At 40.5% G+C, this 27,746-nt stretch overlaps 1 pseudogene; it reads left to right on the forward strand.

Moving 5' to 3' along the window:
• The window catches only part of LOC124862954, a 62,345-nt pseudogene extending 38,226 nt beyond the window's left edge, over positions 1-24,119 (forward strand).
• Positions 24,120-27,746: the final 3,627 nt, after the last annotated feature.

A 27,746-nucleotide genomic window follows, 5' to 3' on the forward strand; every position in this document is an offset into this window, starting at 1 on the left:
ATATGTTCATTCTATCTCTGCTTCAGGTGAAACAGTTAGGGAAAGTTTTTCGGTTCCTCTAAAGTGTTCCACTCCACAGGGAGTGCAGTTAAAACATTCTTTTTTGGTGTCTCCTTTGTGTCCTTTAAATTTGATGGGTAGAGATTTGATGTGCAGATTAAATATTGCTATTATTTCAAACCCTGATGGACTGACAGTTCACACTCAGAAGGACTTTGACTATGACTACACTGCAGTACATTGGGCCCCAGATCAACCCTTATATGCATATCAGTGGAAGCTTCCAGTTGGTCCTGTACCTCAACATTTTGTCACATTGGCAGTAAATGCTGTGACACCTGACAGTGAGATAATGAGTGCAGATGATCTGCATTGTACTTCACATGTATCTGAAGGACCTGATTTTGATTATGAGGACAGTTGGTACAAAATTACAAATGAGAGAGTGCACCTCTCTGTCATGTACTGGAATGATCGCATGGCGGCTTTATCTGTGACTTTGACCTCTGAACAGCTGCATTTTTTTCAAGTTTCTGGTTCACTGCCGCATGTATTGTTGGCCAAGTCTGAAAATATGGAATGGAAGGATGTGGGGTTTTTTGTTAGATGTTGTCTCCTTGCCACAGATTGGAGGGAGACAGATATCCCATATGTGTTTGCGTCTCCTTCTCAAAATGCTTTTAAAAGACATTGTCCCACTGTTGTTTCCTGTAATCGGACAAAGGGTTATAAAACTTTTGGCGGCAGCTAGCCAGCAGTGAGGTTGGAGACAAGACAAGGGAAAATGGGGAATTTCACCATGAGGTTATTTCAGCAGTCCAGTCTCACAACGCACCTGCGTTGACTCTCAGGTGGTAAAACACGCACAGAGCTAGCACAGCGGCTTCAGACATCAACACAACACATCAAAGTTCCAATAAGCAAGGTTACATGCACATATCATTCAGAACACATGAGATTCTAACTAGCGATTCTCATCGCACTACAACCTCTGACCCTGCCCAGGCCTTCTAATAAAGGAATAAAAGTAAATGATAGGTTTACTTGTCGTCGTCTTCCTTCTGAGCGGAGGGGGGGGGGGGGTCGAGTGAGGAAAGGTGGAAAGGGGTTAATTGTGCGTCCACAATTAACTTCAGGAAAAACAGTCAGTCTTTGTCTTCTGGCCTTTTTGGCGAAAAGGGAAAATATGATCTGACCATCAAAAGTCGACTTTGGGATGAAGCACAGTAGCGGTCCGACTTCTCGAAACTCCGTGTTCTTAGTTACGTGTTAAGCTCACGTCTTCGATCGGCAAAGTGAAATTTCTGTCCTTCCTAGTCCAGAAATCTCAGTTATGAATTGTTCGTTGTCCAACGAGAGAGAATGAATGAACTTCCAGGAGCTCTTCTCTTAAAGGAGCGCACTTAAGTTGCTAGTCCGGTCTCTAGCAGAAGGCAGCGTGTTCAGAACGGATGACTTCCTATATAGCGTCTTGTGACGTCAAACTTGGGACGCTCATCATATCCGTCGCAATGCTCAATGGGATATGTAGGAGCGGCTGTCCTGGATACCAAAATGGCCGATGCCATTGGAGAGGCACAGTGACGTCCAACAACATGCAGATAGTCCAATACTCAGCAAACAAGTGGTCCAACATCATTCATATTACCCTGGTCCTTCAACACTGCATCAAGCAGACAAGAGAGAACATGGCACATCTAAGTCTGAGACGTGATCCAAATCGCTTTGTAAATTACTATGTAAGTCAATCAGGCATCTGCCAGGTTTTTATGGGGCTCCGGTAATGTACGGACGCGGAATTGGATCATTATTTTTTTGCTATTGCAAAACCCCATCTTAAAACGGCTGCATCAAATATCGCTTCGGATGTCATCGGTAGAGCCGTTAGTAAAATGAGTGGTTCTACACACACCGAAGGTCAAGAAGGTTCAGGAATTATGGTTTTATCCTAAAGACCCAGAACAAGACCCCCTGGTGATCGTTTAAGGACGGTTAAAAAGCAACGACAAGCACAAAAAAGGAGATCAGTCGGAGCTGACAAACGAAGAGGAAGGAAGTCTTCCGCAAGTTTTGATATATTTAAATAATGGCTCTTTTACATAACAAATCATCAGAGTGCACGCTGGCAGAGCTGGACTTATTTTCTGCCCCGATGACGCAGCTATCGATCGAAGATAAAATTTACACCGAGATCCAGCCTTTATCAGCAATCACCGATGGAGGCCCGATTGAGTTTTTCATTCCGGGAGACGGAGAAAAGTATCTGGATCTCAACGATATGCTGTTGTATCTCAGAGTGAAAATTACTAACGAGGATGGAACAAAACTGCCAGATGATGCACCTGTAGGGCTCATCAACTACCCGTTAAACACCATCTACAGTCAGTGTGATGTCACTCTCGGAGATCGATTGATTTCACAATCCAGCGCCACACATCCGTATAGAGCCATGATTGAGACATTGTTAAACTTTTCTGAGGATTCTTTAAAAAGCCAGTTTAGCTCTGGTCTTTTTTATAAAGACACAGCCGGGGCTCTGAACTCTATTGTTACAACTAACGGCCCTAACCAAGGTCTTAACAGCAGAGCAGGCTTTACGGCAAATTCCAGGGAGGTACATCTCCTAGGCCCCCTGCATGCAGACATATTTTTCTGTGAGAGACTTCTTTTAAACTCTGTTGACCTCAAAATTAAACTTACAAGAGCCAACGATGCCTTTTGTCTCATGGCAGCAAGAGACTCCACTTTCAAACTCAGGATATTAGGAGCCTCTCTTTCCATCAAAAAAGGTTCCGTCTCTCCAGCCGTTCGATTGGGTCACGCTTCAGCTTTAATGAAGGCAAATGCTCTCTATCCACTTTCACGTGTCAATGTAAAAACATATTCCATCCCTGAAAATTCAAGGGTGTGCAACCAAGAGAATCTTTTCTTAGGCGTCTTTCCCAAGTATGTGGTGATTGCATTACTGGATCATGACGCTTTTACAGGAACACGCGATCTCAATCCGTTTGACTTTAATCATTTTGATATGGAATATTTAGCTTTGTGTAAGGATGGCAGACAAATTCCAGCTAAGGCCTTCCAGCCCAATTTTAACCAAGGTAGTTCGGTGAGAGAGTATTACAACTTGTTTACGGCTACAGGACGACATCTAAAAGATCTTCCGCTGAGTATAACACGTCAGGAATTTAATCAAGGATACTCTCTATTCACATTTAATTTTAACCCGGGTGAGGACACAGATGCTCTATCTCCAGTTTCCAGTGGGAATTTAAGATTGGAAATGCGTTTCAGAAACCCATTGCCTCATACCACCACGCTGATCATCTACGCTTGTTATGACTCTATTTTAGAGATTGGTTCAAAGAGGCGTGTGCTGGTGGATTATTATTAATCTAATCAGACATGAATAATCATAAAATTGAGAATCTGCTGCATCATCTGCTGGGAGATATGTTTTGCGGTGTGTGTGGCCGTGCGACCAGCTCCCGCTGCTAGCTGACAAATTCCCGGGGCCGGCCTACTTTATTGTGAACACACATCCTTCGCACATGCCTCGAAAACACTGGTTAGCTCTGACTTTGGATAAGAATGGTCAATCCAGCTTTTTTGACTCTTATGGATTCTCTCCGGATTTCGAGTTCTACCCGTCAAGCATCCTAACATTTTTAGAAGACAGATCCTCAAAAATATTGTATCATAATAATCAGCTACAAAACAATCTGTCCACTGTGTGCGGTCACCATTGCATTTTTTATCTATGTCATAGAGCGTGCGAATTATCACTGCAGCAAGTGTTGTCAAAATACACCGGAGATGTGATTAAGAATGATTTAATGGTATCTAACTTTGTGAAAAAATATCAGAAATGTGTCATTAATCAAAGTTGTACATTTTATACTCACGGAACATGCTCTTTGGAGATGTTTCTGGATTGTTATGGAATTTAAATTGTCTTTTTTTTTTTTCATTGTTTGTTTTTTCTTATGATTTAATATTTGTGTAATGACATCATATGTTAGTGTGTGAAGTAGAGAACAAAGCTAGACTTGAAAATATAATCAATAAATATTTTATTGAATAAAAGAAATAGGCTACATGTTTCATTTTCTTATAACGGTTTATGGTGAAAATGTAATCCATCGGGGTGGTAGTGTCGTCTTACGAAGAGACTTTTTTGACCTCCCATCAGCATTTTTATCTTCCAGCTCGGATCTCGACCAGTGGGTGGAATGAGTTATTTGCCTTCTTCCTCTTTTTCTTCTCTGCTTAACGCTGGGGGGTGTACACCCATTTTCAATCGATGTACCCTCTGTTTTGAAACGTCTATATTCTTCACGAGCATAAGGGTTAATGACTGAAGATATAGGGATGTTTACCTCTGACAAGGTGTGTAGAAAGTCTGGACATCCTCGGGGTTGCGGTGCTCCAGATTTTTTAAACGGTAGCATGAGATTTTTCAACAAGTCAATCATGTGGGACCCGTTTACGACATTTCCTTCAGATACAAATTCACCTCGCGAAGTCCAACTGTCACTTCTTTCGGATAATTTCTTCAAAATGTACTCGGCATTTTTACGGTTATGTTTAGGTAGGCTTTTCAGTACTTCCGTAAGAACCTGATCCTTAGGGGCCTCGTCCTGCCCCGGGCCTTGTTTTTCTTGGGACCGCTGATGTTCAGGAACCTCTGTGTCACGCTGCAGTGTCAAACTCACCCACTGTTCTTCTTTCACACCTTGCTTTAGTAGAGTCAGATACCTCTGCAATAGCGCATTGTATTTCTTGATTTTTTCATAAGAAGTCAAACCGAGCTCGTTTAATATCGCTCTCATTTCAGCATCCAAATTCTCCTCCGCCGTCTGTCTGATAGACGTGTCTGACTGGGTCAGACGCTTGAATTGATGAGGGGAAATGAGAAACATCTTCTGTGATGTTCTGAGAGACATTATCTCCTGATTATAGCACCCACTAGATCACCGATCAAGGGAGCAAGAGCCGTTAAGATGGGGAGAATAAAAGCACCTCGTTGCCTTTTGAGAGCCAGCTGTTTAGTTTTTATTCCGGTTCTTTTATCACCCAACAATCTAATGATTTTTCTTTGTTTCTTCAATTGTCGGTGTTGAGAGGGCGATAGTTTAATGTTACCTTTTAAAATATTCAGAGCAATCTCACACAGAGCCCGAAGAAAGTCGGGTGAGCAGTGTGCGAGAATATTTTTGCGCTTCTGCGGAGTAGCCTGGTACAAAGCTCTGAATAATGGTACATTCCTTTTTATACGCGCAGACATGATGACTTACTTTGTTCTGGGCACGTACACAGCAGGCCACTGGTGAGGAAGTATGCCCGTTCTCAGTCTGAAATGTTCTGGGCAGGTAGGCGTAAAATCGATGATTAAATATCCATGAGCTTCTCTCCTCGCATCTTCAAAACTCTCCAAGAAGAGACCCTTTTGAGATGGAAACGTTTGGCGGGCCAGTATATTCAGCTGGAGTTTATCTCTCGGGTTTTTAAACACCATATAATTAGCGTTCAGGCTGATGGTGCGACTGTACTTTCCTTGATGAAATACATTCTGAGTCAACATCATGACGCTCATATTACGATGGTGACGAAACTGGGTAAAGACCTTCATCACGTTTTCATCATCTGAGGCTTGAGCAATAACATCGTCTAGAATAATCAGATGATTTTGATCAGGAGGAAACAGGTTTTCATCTTCAAAAGAATGAGGCAATCCTTCCACAAAGGTAATATTTGTATTCATCTTCTGCAATTCAGCATACATGGGTTGAAAAGAAGTGTAAATCCATACAATATTTTCTGGAACAACATCCATGACATGATTACAATTTTGCAAAATACTTTTTACAAAGAAAGTTTTCCCACAGCCGCTGGGTCCAACAATCATACATGAGAAAGGTGCTCTAAATCTAGGATCAAAATCAATCTCCTGTAAATCCATGGAACTTTTTATTTTAGTTTTTCTTCTTGTTCTTAAGCTCTAATAACCAAAAGGCAGAGTTGTCCCGTCAGAAAAAAGACGTCTCTTATCATAGACCAATCGAAACTTTTTAAGAAATGTTGCCTTTGTCAAGCAGAATTTCTTTTTATCCCTCCTGATCGTGTGCTGAGGAATTTCAATGAAACTCTCACCTGACTTCTGTAAGTAACCCTCGACCAGCCCTTTGATGCTGTCAAAATTGACCCTCTCACTGCATTCATGCGTCTGAGTGATGCCTTTAGCACGTATCACTACTTTTTTACGGTTTTTGGTCTGGTATGCATAACTCTTGGGTCCTGTTGATGCAAACTCCGAAATGCTGTCACCATCTAACTCGTCTGTTAAATCACCCAGATAATTTCCAAGCTCCAAAGGAGTTTCACCACTTTTTGTCACATAAATCAAACTGTCCGTGTCAATATAAATCAATCTGTCCTGTAACTTCTCCATGCTGCTGAGAAGTTTTAAACGTGCGTAAGCGGTGGTGAATGCTGCAATAAACACATTGTTTGCCTTGCTTGGAGGATAGATGACACGTTTACTAAAATTGCACTACACACATTTCAGGGTTGAAAAAATGAAAATAGTTAACTATATTTACTCGAGAACATGAAGCTGAAAAATTCTTCAGGGTTAGTGATGACTGTGGTCTGAGACAGATCACTTCTTTGCGCAAATTTCCCCCAAAAACAGTTTTGCAATCTGCCTTTTGGCAGGGTTCACCTCGATTTGCTCAGGGTCTAATTGGATACCCTGATGGAGTTTGTAGTCTGCTACATACTTTGACTTGCTCTTCTGATCCACTGCTTCAGACGGGTAGCCTGAAGCCTCCTGTTTACCCTTCAGGAAGGTGTTGATATACCCTTTGAAGACTGTGTCACTGCTCTTTTCAAAATGCCACACCTCTGTGATTTTAGCAAGGCGATAACCACACTGCAACGCTTTACAAAACTCTACACTCACCCACACACCCATCAGAGCTCTGTCCTCATCATTATGCCTGCAGGGACCTGACTGGTTATTTATTTCAGCGCATGTGCGGCAGAGAGTAAACACAAGTTTACCTCGGGAAGTTCTGTAAGGTAAAACGGGGAACAACAGGTCACGTGGTGGGTAGACCACATCTTTGATTATTCCGAAGTAGCTGCTGGGGTCATCAAAATCTTTGCATATGATGGTGGGGTGACCGAGGGGAAAAACGCAGTTGGCGTTTACATAAGGGTACAGAGATGTGTAATCCACATAGTGTACAGTTTCATCCGGCCCCGCTGTGTACCTCAGTCTCATTGCGCAGGTGCGTCCACCATACAGAGCATCCCGGGGTGATAACGGTTCGGGTGCGTTAACTTTCTCAAGAAAGCTGATTACCCCCAGGTGGGTTTTTGTCATTTCAGTCCACTCATGCTCCCAGATGACCTCGAGACGAAGGCCGTACACAGTTTGGAGCACCTTGCTTCTCTCTACTGTCGCTGCGTAAAACTGTTCAAATGCTACCCCTCTCAACGGACACTTGTCATATAACACTTTTTACTGCCGTGGAAAAAACAGCCGTAAAATTCAAATGCAACTTTGACACCGTTAATCTCTGCATACCCATCCACAGAATATGGGCCGATTTTCTTTTCACCCCTATTTAATGCATGCTCGATAAATATGGTTCTGCTGTCTGCAATCCAGCCGAGCCATTGAATGGACACGCTCTTCGGATGAGAATACAGGTCCTTCTCAAAAAATTAGCATATTGTGATAAAGTTAATTATTTTCCATAATGTCATGATGAAAATTTAACATTCATATATTTTCCTGTTGTTGTTTGCCCAGATTTGCCTATAGATGGTGTGGCTATGTTAATGGGGAACGACATTGCTGGAGGTCTAGTACTTCCAAGTTTGGAGGTTTTAGACAACCCCTTAAATCAGACAACCCCAGACTCTTCAGACCCCGGGCTGTACCCAGCCTGTGTGGTCACCCGTGCACAGGCACGTAAAGACCCAGAGATTTCCATTTCTGATTCTGTTTTGATGTCTCCATTTTCTAGTGAGGGTGATGCACAACCCAAAAGTAACAACAAGATGTTATGTCCAGATTCGGTGGTGTTGGGGGAGCCTGGTCCACTCTGGAAAAAAGCGTCCATCCCCCTGACCAGACAACATTTGTCATCAGCTCAACAAGCTGACGAAACATTACAAAGATGTTTTGCCCCTAAAACACAGGGGTGTGTTTAAGGGTGTTACGGGGAAGGCCTTAAATGAGCCAATTAAAACACAGGGGGTGTGTTTAAGGGTGTTACGGGGAAGGCCTTAAATGAGCCAATTAAAACACAGGGGGTGTGTTTAAGGGTGTTACAGGGAAGGCCTTAAATGAGCCAATTAAAACACAGGGGGTGTGTTTAAGGGTGTTACAGGGAAGGCCTTAAATGAGCCAATTAAAACACAGGGGTGTGTTTAATGGTGTTATTAATAATCTGTATGTTTTTCAGGCATTAATATATCTAAAAAAAAAAGACATGCATCTTTTATATTTTAAAGGTATAATCAACTTAATATTAACCTGTCACATGAAATCCTAATAAATGAACTGTGTAACCTGACAGAATTGTAAGTTCATTTTGCTTTACAGCAGGACCTATTTGCTGAATATATGAGCCAGTCTAAATCAGTTCAAAATAGAAAAGACCTAAAAGTAAATAAAGATAGTGCTTCAATACATTGATGGAACGAGCAAACCTTCCACTTCTGCGTCAACAGACTGGAAAGCAGGAGAAAGAGGTAAGACAAAAAAAATGAAATTAACAGAAAAACTTTACGAGCCCTCAGTATACTGTTTCCAAGTTATAATTTGACTCTGGCGATGATGTGTTTGTTTTCATCAATCATGAGAGAATCCATTTTAGGAAAAGAAATGATAATTTTAGTTACCTGTAGCTTTTCTAAAACATTTTCTTTTCATCTTAGAGCAAATGTTATTGAGAGACTTACTGAAACAGTTATTCTGTAACTGAAGTCCCAGTCAACATCAGCCCTCGGCCTTCTGATTCAGTTTCCTGACCAAGTGTGTGACACAGGGCAATAAAGTAATTAGAACTCTCTCAAGCCCCTCCAAAAGAGTCAATACATGGGTTCATGAACAGGTGAGACCCCCAGGGCCTGATGAATATCAAAGTTTGCTGGTTTCTCATTGCTAATACCTGCTTCTAAAAGGAAATTCTAGTTTTTGATGTTGGTAAAGTCTACAGACACAGCGTCCCCATGTCAGACATCACTGACTTATGTCCACAAGAAACAGTGCAATGAATAGCCAATATGGTAATTTGACCTCTTTTTTGCATTTCAGTGTGCTGGCAATAAAAAACAGGTTTAGTTTCACAGTAGTCAGAGCAGAGATATCAGAGCTGTGTACATCGTCAAGCGTCAAGTCTGGTACAACTAAGAAAGGTTTAAACTTGTTACATTGAAAATACCAGTACAGGTAATTTGTCACCACAACCAGTGCTCTTATTACAGGGTTCTTTCTTCACAAAACCAAAACCTTTCGTTTGTTGTGAATTTGGTTGTTTTTTTTTTTCATTTTAAAACTAAGCAATCAGCGATGACATGTCCAGGTTTATGACAGTAGAAACATTCACGGCTGTCCTTTGGAACTACGGTTTTAACCATCTGGGACGGCGGCACAGAGTTAATAGGTGTCTTTTCATTAACAATGAAAGATGACTTATGGGTAAGCACATACTCATCAGCAAGAACAGCAGCCGACGCTAGAGTGGTCACCTTCTGCTCATTTAAATACAACACCACACGATCAGGAATGCACTTTTTAAAGTCTTCTAACAGCATTAACTCACGTAACGAGTCATATTGGCTAGCCTTTGAGGCAGCACACCACTTATCAAAAAGGATGCCTTTCTCTCTAGCAAACTCAATGTTTGTCCAATAGCTTTCTTGTGTTGTCGAAATTTTTGTCGATAAGCTTCAGGTACCAATTCATAAGCTCGTAAGACAGCAGCTTTAACCATTTCATAATTTAAACTATCCTTTAAGGGGAGCGCTGCCATCACCTCTTTAGCTTTTCCATTAAATTTGCACTGTAACAAAAGCGGCCAGGTATCCCCGGGCCACTGCAAAGCACCAGCAATGCGTTCAAAGGCTGCAAAGTATGAATCAACCTCAGATTCTTTGAAAGCAGGTACTAAAGAAATGCACCTACTTACATCAAATGGCATAGCAGACATGAAGGTGGAACCTGGTGACTCAGGAGAGGCAGAGGGCACTCGAGTCCGGGCCTCCAGCTCAAATTTGCGCAGCCTTATAGCTTTATCAGCCTCTATTTCCAGTCTCCTGATTTCGAGCTCCATTTGGGCTCTCCTGTCCTGGGCCTTTTCTTCAGCCTCCATTTGGAGACGTGCCAACCGCACCTTTAATCGAGCTCCATCTCGGCTCTCGGAGATCACAGAAGACAGTGGATCATAACGAGGAAGCGTGAGGGATTTTTCCCTGCGAACTCACCTCAGAATCCACACCAGAGCCATGTTTGTGCTCCTCCTCAAGTAAGGCAGATTGGATTGGCACCGCAACAGCAGCCTCAGGCAAATCAGGCACTCTAATCACACCAGCTTCCATCAATTTACCTACTAATAGAGCCTTTAATTCACATTTAAGGATCTGTTTTGGGACCTGCATTTTAAAGTGGTCCACAATCTGCAGCAATTCATACTTGCGGCAGCTATTGATAAGCTCAATAGATGGTGCAGCTAGAAAGTGCCCCAAACTGAATGTAACTGGCATAGCAGCTAATTACTGACGAACTCGCCAACTCTGGACACAGGGATCCTCTCTAACAAGAATCCCGGATGAGCCCCCACTTATGTTACGGCCCAGCACAGCTCTAGGGGTTCAGGGGCGGTAACATAATGATGTTTCCAGAGGAAACAAGTGGAATGTAAAAGGATTTATTACAAAAGAGGGTTTCACAAAGCCAAAACACAATACAATTTTACCCAAGTAACACAAAAAAAAAAAAAAACACAGAGCGCTAACAGCCTGAGGAATATTAAGTGCAGAGTAAATTACAAAGGGTCCAAACAAGTCAATCCAAAGTATGTCAGGTTTAAACAACCTAAAATACTTATAACATCACAAAAAGAAGAGAGAGACAAAGAATTAATTATATACTCGAGTCGAGGAGAACGGTCAAGATGTGTTCAGTTATAAATCTCGCACCGCTCTGAACAGCATCTGCCTGTACCTCTCTTTTTATTATCTTTGGGGGTCCCTATTTACAAAAACATTGTTCTCTAAAGGATGGGAAACAACAGCTGCATCGTAAACAGGTCATAAACTCCTTTATCTTTTAACAACACACTTCCACAATCTCTCCATCTTCCAGGATCAGTGCATCTTCTGGTTAGCGCAATCAGCCTTCATCTTTATGACCTCCTCAACTGGACCGCTTCCTTCCCAGCTCCATTTATGACCTTTGCCTGCAGACAACTCACACATTCTTTACTCACACAAACATCATGAATGGTTATAAAATCAAATAGTCAAATGAAAGAAAAGGAAAAGAATATAAGATAAACATAAAAACTATATACAATTTTTCCAACGTTTCCCTGCTGTTTATCTTATATTTGCTCATATTCTCATATCAAACAGCCACTTCTTTTAGATTTTTAATTGCAAGATCATTTTTCATGAGCACAAATATAATTACACTCAGGGGCACTTACTGACATTTAAATCACAGGTTCATATAGAAATGGATCTGGGTATAGGTCAGAAAAGTGGTCAGTCACATCCTCATCATCTCCATCATCCTGATGTTCAAGTAACGGATAGAGTTGAGTAACTCTATCTTCCATAGGAGAAATAGCTGTGGTAATGAGACGGTTAAACAGAGAACGAAGGCAGGGAATACAACAACATCCACACAATGTCAAAATTGCAGCAAACACTGCAAAGGAAATTATTACTGATGATACTAAAATTTTATACTTCCCAAAGACATCCAGCCAGGAGTCCCACATCGAGGTGTCTACTCCAGAATGCTCCTTCATTTTGCCATTTAGAGATCTCAAACCTTCTATGGCTTTCGTTAGGCTGCCATCAGCCGCAGTGTTGTTAGGTATAAATGTGCAACATTTTTCTCAAACAATGGCACAAACTCCTCCTTTTTCAGCTAAAAACATGTCCACAGCAATTCTATTCTGGAATGCCATCAGGGAAGTTGAAGCCAATTGGTCATGGACAGTTCAAACCCGCTTTGTCCAATTTCCCAGTTTTTGTACATTGTAATGGATATAATTGATCCTGTCTACGTTTTTGTTCAACGTACACCACCAACAGATACTTGATTCAAATCAAGTATCTGTTGGTGATACTTGATCATCCAATTTATATGCATCTGGCACCCCGCGAGGTACACCTATAGCATCAATGTAAGTAGGGTCTCCCTCAGCCTGCCATGCTGCAGCTCTGCGCTCCCTATTACGCCAGTCATGTGGGGTTACACTAGATAGTCCACGTATTACCTCATCTATTGACATAGGATATACTGAAACTGGTAACAATAAAGTAATTAGAGCACAGAGTCCTGTTACATTTGAAGGTAATCGATCAAACAACCTGTCGTCACCACACCACCACCAAATGTCTCCTCTAGAGACTGGTTTAAAATACTTATTTACTTTTATAATTGCAGTACACCATACTGCAGTGAGATTTCCCAATTTATTGCCTCTCTCTGTCATATTTATACATGTGTAGTTTCCATTGGTGACCCGTTTATGGAATACCGGCTTATCCTTATCTGCTGTGGTTACAGGACAAACAGAATCCCAGTGCTGACACATTTCATTAGGATTAGTTCGATTCATTACTTCCATCACACAGGGTTGTGGTATCACAGCTGGAATTATTTGTAATAAAGGCCTGGGACCCATACATACAACACAATCTCTTTTAGTCATGTTAGCCGCTTGCTCTACCATCAATAACCAGTTATTATTTGTTCCTGAAACTCCAGTAATAACCTGGAACCAGTCATCTGTAGTTAAATTTCCTAACATAATTTTCGCTGTAGTCTTAGGGGAGAGAATCGTTTCAGTTTTTACTTCACAAACAAAAAGGTCAAAATTTGGGTCTGATCCTGAAACCCAAACCCACAGGAGAAAACCCCAACATTTTCCTCCTGATGAAACGTAGTCGGGAGGAAATAGAGAGTTATGCGTGAGGTTAATGGTTACCTGGATGCATTATCAGCTTTATGGAGCTTAAACAACTTCTTTTGATGACTAGCATAAGCAGTGGTGCCCCACTCTGGTGTCCAATTATTTCCTTCATCAGCTACCATCATGGACCATGAGGTGTCTCTTCTGTCATTAGTTAAGTACCATTTATAACTTCTATAATCCTGCCCTTTCCTTCCTCGTTTGGTCAAGCTAATGAGTGGGATCAGCACCACAGCTGTGGTTTTAGATTTCATGCACACTTGAATGCCATAAGTATAAGAAGTTTGTTTAGTACACATAGTTAGGTTATCTTGCCTTCCTTGATTTAGCGCTACTTGTTTCATATGATTCATAGCAGGTGTTGTTACATCCTGATTCATCTTGACTGGTTCCCAGAAATACCAGAAAAATAAAAAATAAAGTCAATATGAGGAAAAATATAAACACCCAGCATCGGAAAGCATTGTTCATCCATCTAGAAATCATTTCGGCTGAAATTTTACTCCTCTAAGTGGTTCCAGTGTCTTAATTTTCTTCACTGACTTTCGGGTCTCTCCAGCCTCTAAATGTCTGGGTCCACCCTATTATCAGTCTGTAAATCACTTCCCCTGGCGGAGCTTTCAACCGAAATGACCTTTTTACAATGTGTAAGGTGAATCCAAGTTGATCTCTCAGCTATTTTTACTGCCGTGGGAGTCGTTAGTAGTACCTGATATGGGCCCTCCCACTTAGGTGAAATACCAATGTTTCTTCTTTACACTCCTTATTAACACCCAGTCTCCTGGTTCCACTAGTTGGTTTTCCTGCTGGGAAATAAAACATTCCTCATTAGTTTGATTTTGTTTCTGTTGTTTTTCTAACATACTCCTCATATAATCAGCTAGGTTGGCTTCTTCATCTAACTCCCACTGATTTTTGAACTGTGGTAATCTGGTCTTCCAAATAACGTTTCATAGGGTGTTAGCCCTGAGGTACTTGTAATGTTTATATATAGTTTTACTAGATCCAGACACTGTGTCCATGGTCGTCCTGTCTCTTCAATACACTTTTTCAGGCGGTTCTTTATAGTCCCATTAATTCTTTCTACTAATCCAGCACTTTGAGGGTGGTAAGCGCAATGGTTTCTCAGATTTATGTGAAACATAATTCCTATTTTCTTTATTATTTGATTTACAAAATGGGCTCCATTGTCACTATATATTTTCTCTGGAATCCCATATCTGGGAATGATATCTTTACACAGTGCTTTTGCAACAGTCAAGGCATCTCGATGTTTAGTTGGAAATAGTTCTATCCATTTAGAAAATGCATCTATAATGACTAAACAGAACCTTTTCCCTTCACTGTGATTTAACTCAATAAAATCCATATGAATTGTTTGGAAAGGGTATTTTGGTTTTGGAAATTGTCCCCTTCGTGGTCTTAAATTCCCTTGAGGATTGTGTCTTGCACATGTTAAACATGTTCTACAAAAATGTTTTGAATAAGAATTAAATCCATATGTTCTATAATATTGATGTATCTGTCCTACCATACCCCCTGTTGAGACATGTGTAAGATAGGCTTATTATCTGGTCACATATAGATTTCATCTTTTAATACAGCTCCATGTTTTTTCCACATTTCTATCTCCTGTGGAGGGCTTTGTTGTTGCATCTCTTTTAACACAATATTGTCTATATTATGTTGTTTTTCCATTACTAATATTTTGATTTGTCCTGCTGCAGCCGCTTTTGCTGTCTTATCTGCAAATGCATTCCCTTTTATGACATCACGCGTGCCAGAAGTGTGTGCTGCACACTTACAAACTGCTAATTTTCTAGGGAGGTGTACTGATTTCAATAAGTTTTTTAATAAATCAGCATGCGTTACTGGTTTTCCAGTAGATGTTACCATGCCCCTATTTTTCCAATATTGAGCGAATGTATGCACTGTTGCAAATGCATATTGACTATCAGTATAAATAGTTACTTCTTCATCTGCAAATAGTTTGAAGGCCTCGGATAGCGCAATTAACTCTGCAGCTTGCGCAGAATAATGTGAAGGTAATTGCTCCGCTTTTAACACTGTATCTCTTGACACCACTGCATATCCTGTTTGTGTCTTCCCCCTCTCATCTTTTATAGAGGAACCATCTAGATAAACTATTTTGCTGTGCAAAAGAGGTAAATCACTTCTTGTTTTTGCTTCTTTTTCTGCTAATTCCTGACAATCATGTTGAATTCCATCTTCAGGTGTGGGTAACAGTGTTGCTGAGTTTAGAGTGGTGCACCTTTCTATAGTTAAATGTGGTGATATATGATAGACCAACACATGGTTATTCATAAATGTAACATGGAAGGAAAAGGATAGTGGCTTTCTTTAAAAAAATAAAAAATATTTTTTACCAGTCTCAGACACCAGATTCGTGGAGGGCACAACTAATAGTGGTCTTGTTAAGAGACTTTCGTGTGAGTGGTGGCTCTCTGCAGCTCCTCCAGAGTTATAATGAACTTTTTGGCCGCTTCTTCTTTTTTTTTTACTGTGATCTGTCTGGCAGAGTAGCGCTCAGAATTGTTGTCTGAGTGCCAAGAAAAAGCCCAACAAATTTACTTTCACAAGTGGAGCATTACAGCTAACGCTGTAAAGCTCAATTAGAAACTGCTTTGGGATTATTTCAGTTGTTACGGATACGGAGACAGAAATGGAAAGGAAAAAAAAAGAAGCACGAAAGAGAGAAAGGGGGGCAAAACGGAAAAGGGGAGAGAAGAATAGAATGGAGGGAAGAAAGATGGATGAAGAGAATACAAGATAACACCCTGCTTGCTTCTACACCTGCAGAAATGTTGGTATTACCAGCTTTTTTTATCGAAAGGTGCACAGTACTTATGAATGCAAGATGTATTTAGTGGTAAATGCGGCTCAATATAGAACATTTGTGTATCTTTTAACATTCAGCGCGCATGTGCATACAAGGTTTCTCCATAAAAATATGCAAGTGTATAGTGAGTGTGAGGAGACACAGACCTGCCCCCCTGGACCCAGGACAGATACGGAGGAGAACTTTTTGGCTGCTTCTGGGATTATCATTGTATCTCTCTGACCTGTCCTTGTAGGTCTGCAGTTGTGTTATACTTTTTTCAAGCTTGGAATATTGTTTTAGAACCAAACACTGCTTTAAACTTTGCCACAACTTTATCACCTTGTCGCTTTTTGTTGGTCTTTTACCTAAAATCTTAATGAAGTACATTGAAGGTTGTGGTTGTAACATGACAAAATGTGAAAATATTGATCCTTTTTTGAATACTTTAGTAAGGCTCTGTAAATGTGCCACAATATGTGTGGGGCATTGTCCTTTATTAACATCTTGTTTCATTAGTAATGTCATTGGCTGTTAACTGGATGGATTTACAAACATCTAAATCTGGAGGTTTCAGATTTTCAAAGTGTTACAAAGTGGAACATCTCTCAAATCTTATATTTATTCATGCCTTGGCCTTAAATAAAGATGTTTCAAAGAATTTGTTCTGCCAAATTTACAGAGAAGGGAAATGTCGAATCCTGATTATGTTTTTGTCTCAATTTCAACATGGATGAACTTTTAAAGGAAAAATAAAAACGTTTTCAGCAAATTTTAACCCGTTTTTGTTGCAATTTCCTCGACTTGTTTCAAAAGCTTTTGACATTTAACAGGACCAAGACCTGAAGCGTCTGAAGTCTCAGATGTTTTTTTGTAATTTACAAATTGCTTTACAGTTTAAAATCTCAGCTACTTCTGATAACTTGGCAAAAAACACAGGGAAACCTTGAGCCTTTTTAAGTGTGAATTTTGTGACGTGTTCAGGGTTATTAGACGGAGCGCTACAGGAGATCCTTCCTGCCCACAGCCATCAGCATCTACAACGGCTCTTTGAGGAAACCTTCATAATATGAGCTATAACAACATTTAATTTTTTAGTTTAATTTGTTTTAAGTGAAAGGTCCATTTAGGCGTTAATAGTAGTATTCTTGATTTTAGAATAAGTTTGTTTTGATGTTCTCAGACCTAAAGAGAATGTATGTGCAACCTCAACAGAATCTACCAGAGGTCTCTGTCTGGATGCTTAAATGTATTCAGGTTTTTGATCTATAAAAACAAAATCTGCATCTTTCTTGATTTGTGAAACAAGAAGGTTCTAGGTCTCTGTATCTCATTTACTGCTTTTCACTTTGATGTGCACAAACACGATTCATTATTAAAGTCTTCTTACGCCTGCAGATCCAGACGACCTCCTGGGTGATTCGCTTGATGACCTGCTTCCAGATGAAACCAGGCCCAAACCTAAACCCCAGCAGAGCAAGTCTGACAAATCTGTGCCGTCTGCATCAGCATCTTCTGTCCTCAAGAGCCAAATGAGTGAGCTGCACACTCAAGGATTTCGTTTCTCAGCTATCTAGCGAACTCTGAGTGAAGCTCGTAATGTTTCTGTCTCTTCATCAGCAAAGACGTCTAAAAGGGATGACAAGGATGACCTGCTTGACGCGCTTGGATTTAAGAGACCCAAAAATGATGCCAAGAAAAAAGAAGCTCCACTTTGGTCTTCCAAGGAGTAGGAACAGCTTAGTTTTCGCTTTGTCTAACTGTTTGTGTTCTCCTTATTTATAGTGCTCACATGATAAATAATTACTATGAGCCTTGGGCTTTGTTGTGCAGCTCAGAGCTAACTAAGACAATGTTTTCCCAACACACTACCAGTCTTTTCCAATTTCTTTTACTTGGCTGACTGAATTTGATTCCTAACATTATTTGCTATCTCTTCTTCTTTATATTTCCAGGAGCGATGCCCCTCAGAGACCACGTACCAGAATCCAAGATATTCTGGAGACCTCAGCCCAAGCCCTGGAGCGACCACCCACAGGTGAGAGGAGGGACGAAAAGCTACCGCAGGAAAAAAACTCTAGTCTGAAAGGTGGGAAAACATTCAAATTTTTGTTGTTGGAATATTTGGAAGCAGTTGCTGTTATGAAATATTAAAGATCTAACCATGTTTCTGTTCATCAGATCCATTTGTGGAAGATGACGTCACATTTGGGTCCTACCAGCCCACAATGTTGTCCACCCCCGAGGGGCGCCAGTCCCGCAGACAGTCTGTCAGGTGTCTCCAGCCTTCATGTTTTTTTTTTTTTGTCAGAATTTCATAAAGTGGCACCACCTAGGGGGCTTAGGGGCAGCAATCCCCAGCCTTATAAAGGTGCTGCCCCCTCGTGGCCAGACAGTCTTCTATGCATCTTTTTTTTCTTAGAAATTTAAGATAGGGCAAGCTTCTGTGGAGAGCCGTTTCATTCAAAATTAAATAAATAAATACTGCTATTGATAAATTATTAATAAATATTCCATGAAATAAATAAATATCCCCATGAAATAAAACTAAATAATTATGTTAAAATAAATTTTCATCTTATTTTATTTAATTCATTTCAAGATTTATTTCTATCTATCTATCTATCTATCTATCTATCTATCTATCTATCTATCTATCTATCTATCTATCTATCTATCTATCTATCTATCTATCTATCTATCATCCATCCAGATAGCTTGGTCAGTAAAGATATCTTCCATAATTTTATGATGACCTTGTGTAAAATTTGTCAAATTTTCTAAGTCGCTCCATCTTTGGAAAACGTCCCAGAGGTGCCCCTGATTTTATGTTAAACAAATATTGTTTTTCGTCTTTTCTTTGTATGGTTAGATTTTCTACAGAGGATGTCAGAGACTCGACCCCAGAGAAGAAACCACATCCCAGCACCACGACAACCAGCCGGTACCGAGGCTCAGCAGAATGGATTGGTTTGACAACAAATGACGAGTTTGACTATTTAGAAGAAGGTTCCAAAGCAATGAAAAGTTCAGCGGCATCTCCAAAAGCCCCCTCCTCTCCTGTTCTCGTGAGAAAGTCTTTGTTAACCGAAAGTCAAGCCACATCTATTGCAAAAATGACAGGAGATGCTCCGAACTCCAATCAGAGCAGATCTGAGGTTTCTAAAGACAAGAGGAAAGATGAGGAGGAGCAGCATGACTGGTTGGATGGGGCGCTGAGCAGGAAGAAGGCTCTGTCGGAGGCAAAAGCTTCCAAGCAGAAGGACTCTCTACAGATAGAGTCGGTTGTCAGGTATTACACTCAACACTGAGAGGAACACTGGCTGACCTGAGAGATTGTGATTCTTAGTATTGAACATTACAACAATCCTGTTTTCAGTAACCAAGACAAGACACAAACTTTCAGAGACAGAGAGGAAACTTTCCCATCTGTCGGAGACACTAGGTAAGGTCTTTATTTTCCAACTACATCAGATCAAATCGTTCCACCCTTTATGTGCAATAAAGGGTGGAACAGCTTGGAGGATCAGCTTCAGAGGCTGAAGAGATTAAAGGATGAAGAGATTGATGCTGTTACAAGTGCAACATCTCAAACCAGGTGAGACACCCTCATCCCCATCTCCACTCTCTAGCTTACTCTGGGGAATCCCAAGCCATTCCTGGCCAGAAAGGGTTACAGTGATTTCTGAGTTTGAATCAGAGTCTGCTTTGTGTGCGACCTGCTGATAAAATGTCCAAAGGTAGTTACCATAAAATGCCCAGAACCACCTAAGCTGACTCTTTTCGATGTGGAGAAGTAGCGGCTCTACTCTAAGCTCCTCAACCTATGTTTAAGGCTGAGTCCAGCCTTCCTACCGAGGAAGCTCATTTCAGCCGCTGGTATCTGCTTGTATCTGGAATGATGTTCTTTCAGTCCGGGATGGACTGGTAGGCAGAGAGTTACAACTGATAACTTCGCTTTTTGGGCTTCAGCTCTTTCTTCACTAAGACAGACCAGATCAGGGCCATCATTTCTGCAGACAAGACTCCAAACCGTCGATCCATCCCCCACTTCGTCCTATCATCACTTCTGAGCAAGACACGAAGATACTTGAACTCAGGCAGAGACTGATGTTGGGACCACACAGCCATGGGTTTTCAACACTAAAACTCCGGTACATACTTTCCTGGAACCTTTCAAAATAAAGTGCATTAACCTTCTTCCAGCACAGCCAGGAAAGGGGGTAACTGCGGACTTCCTGTGGCGCAAATACCCACAAGTCTTTCTCTTCCACGCGGCTCTCCATAGGAACCGGATAGGAGGGGAAAGCGCGTTGAATGTCTTTTGCTGGTAAAAAGACATAAATTCAACTGGATCCAAGGACCGATCACCAATCATATGCAAAAGTTAAGTAGAATGAAATACTGTCTGTGTATCCGGTATTTTCATTCATGAACGGGGAAATTAAGGTGTAAGAGTTGCTTACATTTTCTCTTCGAGGCCCCACAGAAGCAAACGGTGTTCCGAGAGAAGCCGGTGGAGAAGCTGTTTTGACAAGCCGAGTCTGGAGGAAAGACGACGGCCGCAACCGTGTTTACGGTAACGAACAGCTGGTCACCTTCTGATCGGGAGAAACTGAGGAAGTTAGCGGGAAGCTAACCTTTGTTCACAGAACGAACGCACCTTCGGATCGGAAGAAACTGAAGAAGTTAGCGGGAAGCTAACTCTTTGTTCACGACGGATATCTTCTTCAAACTTCGCCCTTGGACAACATTCCCTCAACAGGTTCAGAGGTTGGGTTTTGGGCAGATTAACAGATTGTTTTAGGGTGAAATCATCTAAACGTTTTCATGTTATGAAGTTTGTTTTGTGGAACTCGGCTATCTTGGTGCTAGCATGCTACCTGTAGCACACAAGCCGGTTTGTGTTCTTTGTATGTTTTGAAGCTAAGATAAACTTTATTTAAAGGGTGGTTTTAACCAGAACATTGCTCATAACGCGCCATCAGCGCTTATGCATTTTAACCCTGGTATTTTAAAGGTATGTGTTGATTCTGGCGCTAAGCTATCTCTACCTTAGCACTTTAGCTAGCTTCTTTGTTAGCCCAACGGCCAGCCGGTAAGAACACGTGTGCTAGCATTAGGGCTAGTCAACAGAAAGGTTGTTAGTTTTCAAGCTAGTGAATAATAGTCCCTGAACATCATTTGCTAGAGTTGATAACTAAGTAAACACCATTAAGCCCCATTTCTCCAGAAAGATTTGGCTCTTTTCCAAAATACTCAATAATATTTCTTCAAATATTATTTTAATAAATAAAGGCAGTTAATTAGACACCGTTGAGAATTAGTCATCCAGGAGGTTGGTTTTATTCAGCAGATCATTATTTAAAACATTATTTTATTAAAATAATATTTAATCTTATCTTGCATTGTGAAGGGTTGTCTAAATGTTGCTGATTATTTTCTAAGTTAGTTCCAAGACTAACTTAACTTCACTTCCAGATTCTTCCAAGATAATCCTTGGTTCTCAAACATAAACATTGCATGGTAATGTTGCATCACTCTTTTTGGTCATGATTTCTAATCATCTTTAATCAACTTGTTTATATTGTACATAGTCCATTAGTCTTCATTATTCTTTAATTCTGCTTGGTAGTTTAGTTGGATTGTTTTAGCATAGTAAAGAGTTTGTTGATTGAAATATGTTTGACTTTGAGTTGACTTATTTTTGTTAATAAATTCTTGTATTTTAAGAAATTGTGTGAATTCATTCCATATGTGTGCAGAGTTTATGCTGTTCAATAATGCCAGAGCTCGTCTCACACCTTTCTATTCTGTCCTAATACCATCGCCTTAATGGGGCTGGTATTCACAGGACAATCCTTAACAGACCGGAATATTATTTGGTAAAATATTAATATTGAAATATTAATATTAAATAATATTCTCAGATTCATATTTACAACACTGACCACCAACCAGGAAGGGAGCAGAACTCCTTTTTCCGTTTGAGAAACATGGCCTGAGAACTAAAGCAAAGTTGTTTTTCTCTTTTCTAGCTTTCCTGACATACATTTTTTATAGCAACTTCCAAACTAATCCAGGTCTACTTTCCACTTGTGACTCCACTGTATTTGTACAGATCTCTCACAGGGGTGATTGGGCAGATGGAGCAGTTCTCTTCCCGACTTGGAGAGCTCTCTTCTCGAGTGGAGAGCACACACGAGTACACCGCCCACGGGTTGGAGCAAGGGGCACGGCACCGGGACGAGCAGCTTCGAAGTACGCACTCATACATCCACATGGAATCATCAAAAAAAATCAGGACTAAAAACTATGAGTGTAACCACCAGGATCTTGTTCACATCCTTCTCCAAATCCAGTGATGCAAGACCGTCTGGCCCAGCAGCAGAAAGCCATGGCAGAGGAGAGAGCTTGCCTCAAGGAAATCATTTCCAGGATGGACACTCAAATCAGTGAGCAGCAAAGGCAGCTGGAGAAGGTGAGCAGTCATAATAGACTGGATCAAGAAGTCATCAGTAGTTTGAAGTTGTGTGGAAATGTCCAATTGTTTATCAAGGCACCGAATATCCTCAAAATCAACGTGAGGCTAGTTTTTTTATTTGCTTCAGGAACGCTGGAAGGTAACGGCGGAGCAGGCCAAAGCAGAGTCCACCCAGAGAGGCCTGGAGGAAGAGCGACGCGTCTTCACCATGCAGATCAGTATGGAGAGGGAGGAGCTGGATAGAGCTAAGGTGAGACTGACAAATATCTGTGTTGTAACTCAAGCAGCAGGGATGTTTTTCAACTTCACCCCGTCTCCTGCGTCTCTCTGCCCCTCAGAGTTCATTGCTGGAGGAGCAGAAATCGGTGATGCAGCAGTGTACAGAGGAGAGGAGGAAGCTGGCAGCAGAGTGGGCTCACTTCCGTGCTCAAGAGAAACAGAGGCAAGACAGAGCCGAACGGGAGGTCAACAGTCTCTTAGAGAGGAGAGAAGGATCCATCATCAGTCTGGCACAAGTGAGTCTCACAATCTTTTTTTTTTTTTGTTGCTTTATTAGACTGCTGTACTTCTTGAGGAAGGAAATCCAGTTTTCCATAAATGTTTTTTGTTTGCTTTGCAGGAACAAGCTGACCTCAAGCTTCAAATGGCTGAACTAAAACAGAAGGAGCTGGTTGTGACACAGGAGAAAGAGACTCTGGCGAGACTCAGGGAAGAACTGGACAGAGAGAGGGAAACAACAAATAGTATGGCTCTGAGACTCAAAACACGGTCCCAAGAGGTCGAGGCCTTCAGCAAGGTGATTTGCTCCCTATTCCCACCCCCGAAGGCTGCAAAGGTTTGACTTTTGACTAAACTGTTGTTGCTCACAGCTTGCAGCAGAGAAGTATGAGGAGGGTGAACAAGCATTCCAGGAGGCGAAACGTGTGGAGTCGGAGCACGAGGCTCGACTAAGAAATATTCAGTCACGAACCGAGAACCTGAGGCAGCTGGAGCAAAGGATCCTGAAGGTGTGTGTCACGGTACAGAGCAAAAACCTTCAATTCTGTCTTAAAAAGCACTTCTATTCTTGCACATTAAATAACAATCTGATGTTACAGGAGCGCATGCAACTAAATCATCTGCAGGAGGATGTAGAAAGGCCAAGAGAACATTCCACCATCTCACCTTTACCTCAAATTGTTCCACCTGTTTTACCAGGTTTGGTTGAATGCTTGAAAAACACTAATTAGTTTATTGGCAAAAAAGTAATTTTCACAAGTACTTGTTTCTGTAGACTCTGTTTCAGTGTTACCTTTCCCTGAGCTGACAACATCTCTCAGGAGTAAACCTTCAAATTCTTTTCCCAACTATCAGTCTATGATGCTTCAGGCGAGTCTGGCTCTGTGGAGGTACACGGCAGAAAAGGTAACTGGTTAAAGAGCACTTACCTGGCAATGCTACAAACCATGGCCACAAATATAGAAACAGCCATTTCTAGTGTTTAGACTTAATATAGAAACTGCAAATCCAGAGACTGAAACATAAATGGCTAAAAATATTTTTCCATTTTGTTTCCTTTTTCCATATTTTTCCAGACCAAGTTATTGGCCGTCATTTATTTATACTCGGGAAGCCACGAGTGAAATTCTCACATCATCAGACGCATAGGTGGCAGAATACATCATAAGAATGGATCAAAACAAACCTTTCTGCTTTGCCTCCTCTTCCTCGGTGAATCATCTTCACAATCCTGCAACAAGACATATTATTGATCTTCCATCGAGAACGCCTGTCTTTACACATCACCCTGAAGAAGTAGATCAGATAGCATTGATTTCCACAATACTGTTTCAGACAGGGATAACAAAACTCATCAAATCTACCGAATAGGAAGAAAGACATAAAAGTTCTCTAAAGTTTTACCTTCCAAAACTTCACTGCCTTAGCGCCTAAATTAACACGATCACTGCAACATCTCCAGTTAGAAACCTGTAAATAAAGCAGGTAACTTTAACATGCATACTTGTTTCGGTACTTTTCTGTCAAACAAGTAGTTTCATTCACATTATCACAGATTAGTCCAACAGAACCGGCGTGACTAACACGTGCTCGCCGGGCTAAAGACTAGCAGCCGACACATGCTTCGTTGCACACAGACTTTTAAGAAAAAAGAAATCCTAATTCGTATTTTTAAAAAGTACCTCATCATGGCGGGTCATCTCTGGAAGGCATCACATTATCACACAGGTTCAACTGGATAACTAAAAGCATTATTAGTGAGTCGCTCATATTCACTAACAACTCTTCTTTCCACGACACAGAGCTGATGTGTCTGAAATCTTCTTCTTCTTCTTGTATTATTTTTCGCGGTTGGCAAATAACTTTATGGGTGCATTACCGCCACCTACTGGTATGTAGTGTGGTTCTTCATGGTTTTAAATCTTATTTACTATTACAACGATCAAATTCTATTTATTAATTTAGTTTTTTTTTTTATCTAACTATAATTTGAATATGTTTGATACCTAAACTTCTTTGCAAAGTATCTATCAAAATAAAATTTTCTTTAATACCTACAAATTCTCTCCTCAAAATTGTTCTTTCTTGTTCATATTTCTGACACTTCAATATTACATGTTCTATTGTTTCCTCCTCTCCACAATGATCACATTTTCCTGTATTATGTTTCTTTATTTTAAACAATGTAGAATTAAGTCCTGTATGTCCGAATCTTAATCTTGTAATTAACCTTTCCTCTTTTCTGCTCCTTCTTCCAGTTCTTACTTCTCCTACTATCTTGTTGATTCTGTAAAACCATCTTCTTTTCCTTTCTTCATCCTACCTTTTTTGCCACTCTTTCCTGATTCTCTGTTTAATTATGTTTCTTGCCTCTGAACTACTAATATTAATTATAAAGCTAATGTTTTGTGTTGCTTTCTTTGCTATCCTGTCCGCCATCTCATTCCCTCCAACTCCTACATGTGCTGATACCCATAAAAACACTAATATTAATCCCATCCTTTTTATTCTAAATAAAGTATGTTTTATTTCCAACAAAATGTCTGATCTACCCTCTGAATGATTATGTTTTAAACTTAATAATGCTGAACTTAAGTCTGAACAAATTATTGTTTCCTATGGTTTTATATCTGTTGGAAAAATTGAATATAGATTTATCTTATATATTATCCTATTCTTTAACTTGACTATTTGATTTTATAACCTATGTGTGAGTTGTCTGCAGGCAAAGATCAGAGGTGGAGCTGAGAAGGAAGCAGCCACAGTTGAGGAGGTCATAAAGATGAAGGCTGATTGCGCTGAACAGAAGACACACTGATGCTAAGATGGGGAGACTGTGGAAGTGTGTTGTTACAAGATAATGGTGTTTATGACCTGTTTACGATGCAGCTGTTTTTCCCATCCTTAGAGAGCAACGTTTTTTGTAACTAGGGACTGTAATGGAAAATTCTTTTAAAGTGCTCTGATATTCCCTTCACCTCTCACATTTGTTTCTGTGTTGTATCACTCACAGGTGACCTTCCATCTACCTCTCACCTCTGACCTCTGTGTTTGATGAGTGTTCTGTTTTATTTAGCAGATGGACTCTAAATTCACATGCTGGAGAGTTTTATGGTTAACCCTTCCTGAAGTGTATATTTCAAAGGAAGGTAGATGGGTGCCCTCATAAATAACTTTGTTAACTCTGACCCGGGGAGGGTCTAGGGGCCATATTTCTAAAACTCTTTGAAGTTGAGATAACACCCTCATTTTTAGTATAAATACTGTTTGTGATTTCTGTTCGTGGCTCTGTTTAACTGACTTGCTTGGTGACAGAGTCATTCAAACGCTGAATGCCTTTGAATAAAACTTATTAAGACAAAGTCCGGATTTTCTCTTCTTGTGAGTCAACTTCTCTCCACTTTGATAAGAAATTCCACAACAGGACCCCGAAAGAAAATAAAAAGAGAGGTGCGGACAGATGGTTTTCAGAGCGGTAGGAGATTTGTAACTGAAGCACATCTGTCCGTTCTCCTCGCAGCGAGTAAAATAACTAATTATTTGTCTTTCTCTTCTTTTTGTGATATAAGTATTTTAGGTTGTTTAAACCTGACAATATCCTCCACCCACTGCACTGCTAACAATATGGCTAATCATTCTCCTGAATATATCGATAATCCATCTGTAATTCTATTTCCTACTTTTATTTTAAATTCTGGTATTACAAATGCTGTGTCTGAAATCTCGCGGTGTTGTGAAATTTATACCTCGTAAACGTCACAAATCACGTGATTTTATTACGTTTCATCTAGAATAGAAGTTGTTAGTTTTTGTTTTTTTTTTGCTTATAAAAACAAATGTCTGGCAACAAAATATGCAAGCTTTCTCATTATAATAACCAAATTGGACATAAGCGCCAGTATTTTGAGTCCAGTTACTACCAATATAAGTAACTGTGTGTTCAAATAAACTTGGCTGGAGTCACAACACTGATGGTCTTAACTGGAAGAATCAGAGCAGACTTTACCTACTGAGAAGACGGAGGACTCTTGGACTACAGGAGGTGCTCCTGAAGACATTTTTGACTGTTGGCATCAGTCATCTTCTATGATGTTGAGAGGAAGCAGTTAGATAAGTTCATCAGGAGGGCCAGCTCTGTCCTAGGATGGTCTCTTCATCCAGTGCAGGTGGTAGAAGACAGAACAATAGTGGCAAAAATAGCATCACTCTTGAACAATGTCTCCCACCCTATGCACGACTGTTGCAGAACTGGAGAGCTCCTTTAGTGACAGGCTGCTGCATCCGAGGTGCACAAAGGAGCGTTATCACAGATCCTTCCTCTCGGCAGCTGTTATTTTATAACCATCACTGCTCCCAACCAACTCAATAAGTGTTTCCATATTCTTGTGAATTGGTTGTTGTTGTTTTTGTATGCACAGTTTTTACATGTTTTACATTATCCCACTCGTTTGCATATTTCTTAAAACCTGAGTATGCAGTTTTTAATAACTGTACATTATTTTTTCCTTACGTTGTAAATTTGTCCTTACAGAGTCTTATTTCTTTAGTCGTTATGTTTTACCTTTGTGTGAATCAGCATGCTTCCATTTGTCTGTCCATTTGCTGTAAAAGACATTTACATTCTGTTCTTCTAGTATTTGCCAACCTTGGTGTTTTTGAAGCTCATATCTGAGCTGTTGTTTGGATTTGCTAAAACTGA

The sequence above is a fragment of the Girardinichthys multiradiatus genome, chromosome X (assembly GCF_021462225.1).
Source record: "Girardinichthys multiradiatus isolate DD_20200921_A chromosome X, DD_fGirMul_XY1, whole genome shotgun sequence".
Lineage (NCBI taxonomy): Eukaryota > Metazoa > Chordata > Actinopteri > Cyprinodontiformes > Goodeidae > Girardinichthys > Girardinichthys multiradiatus.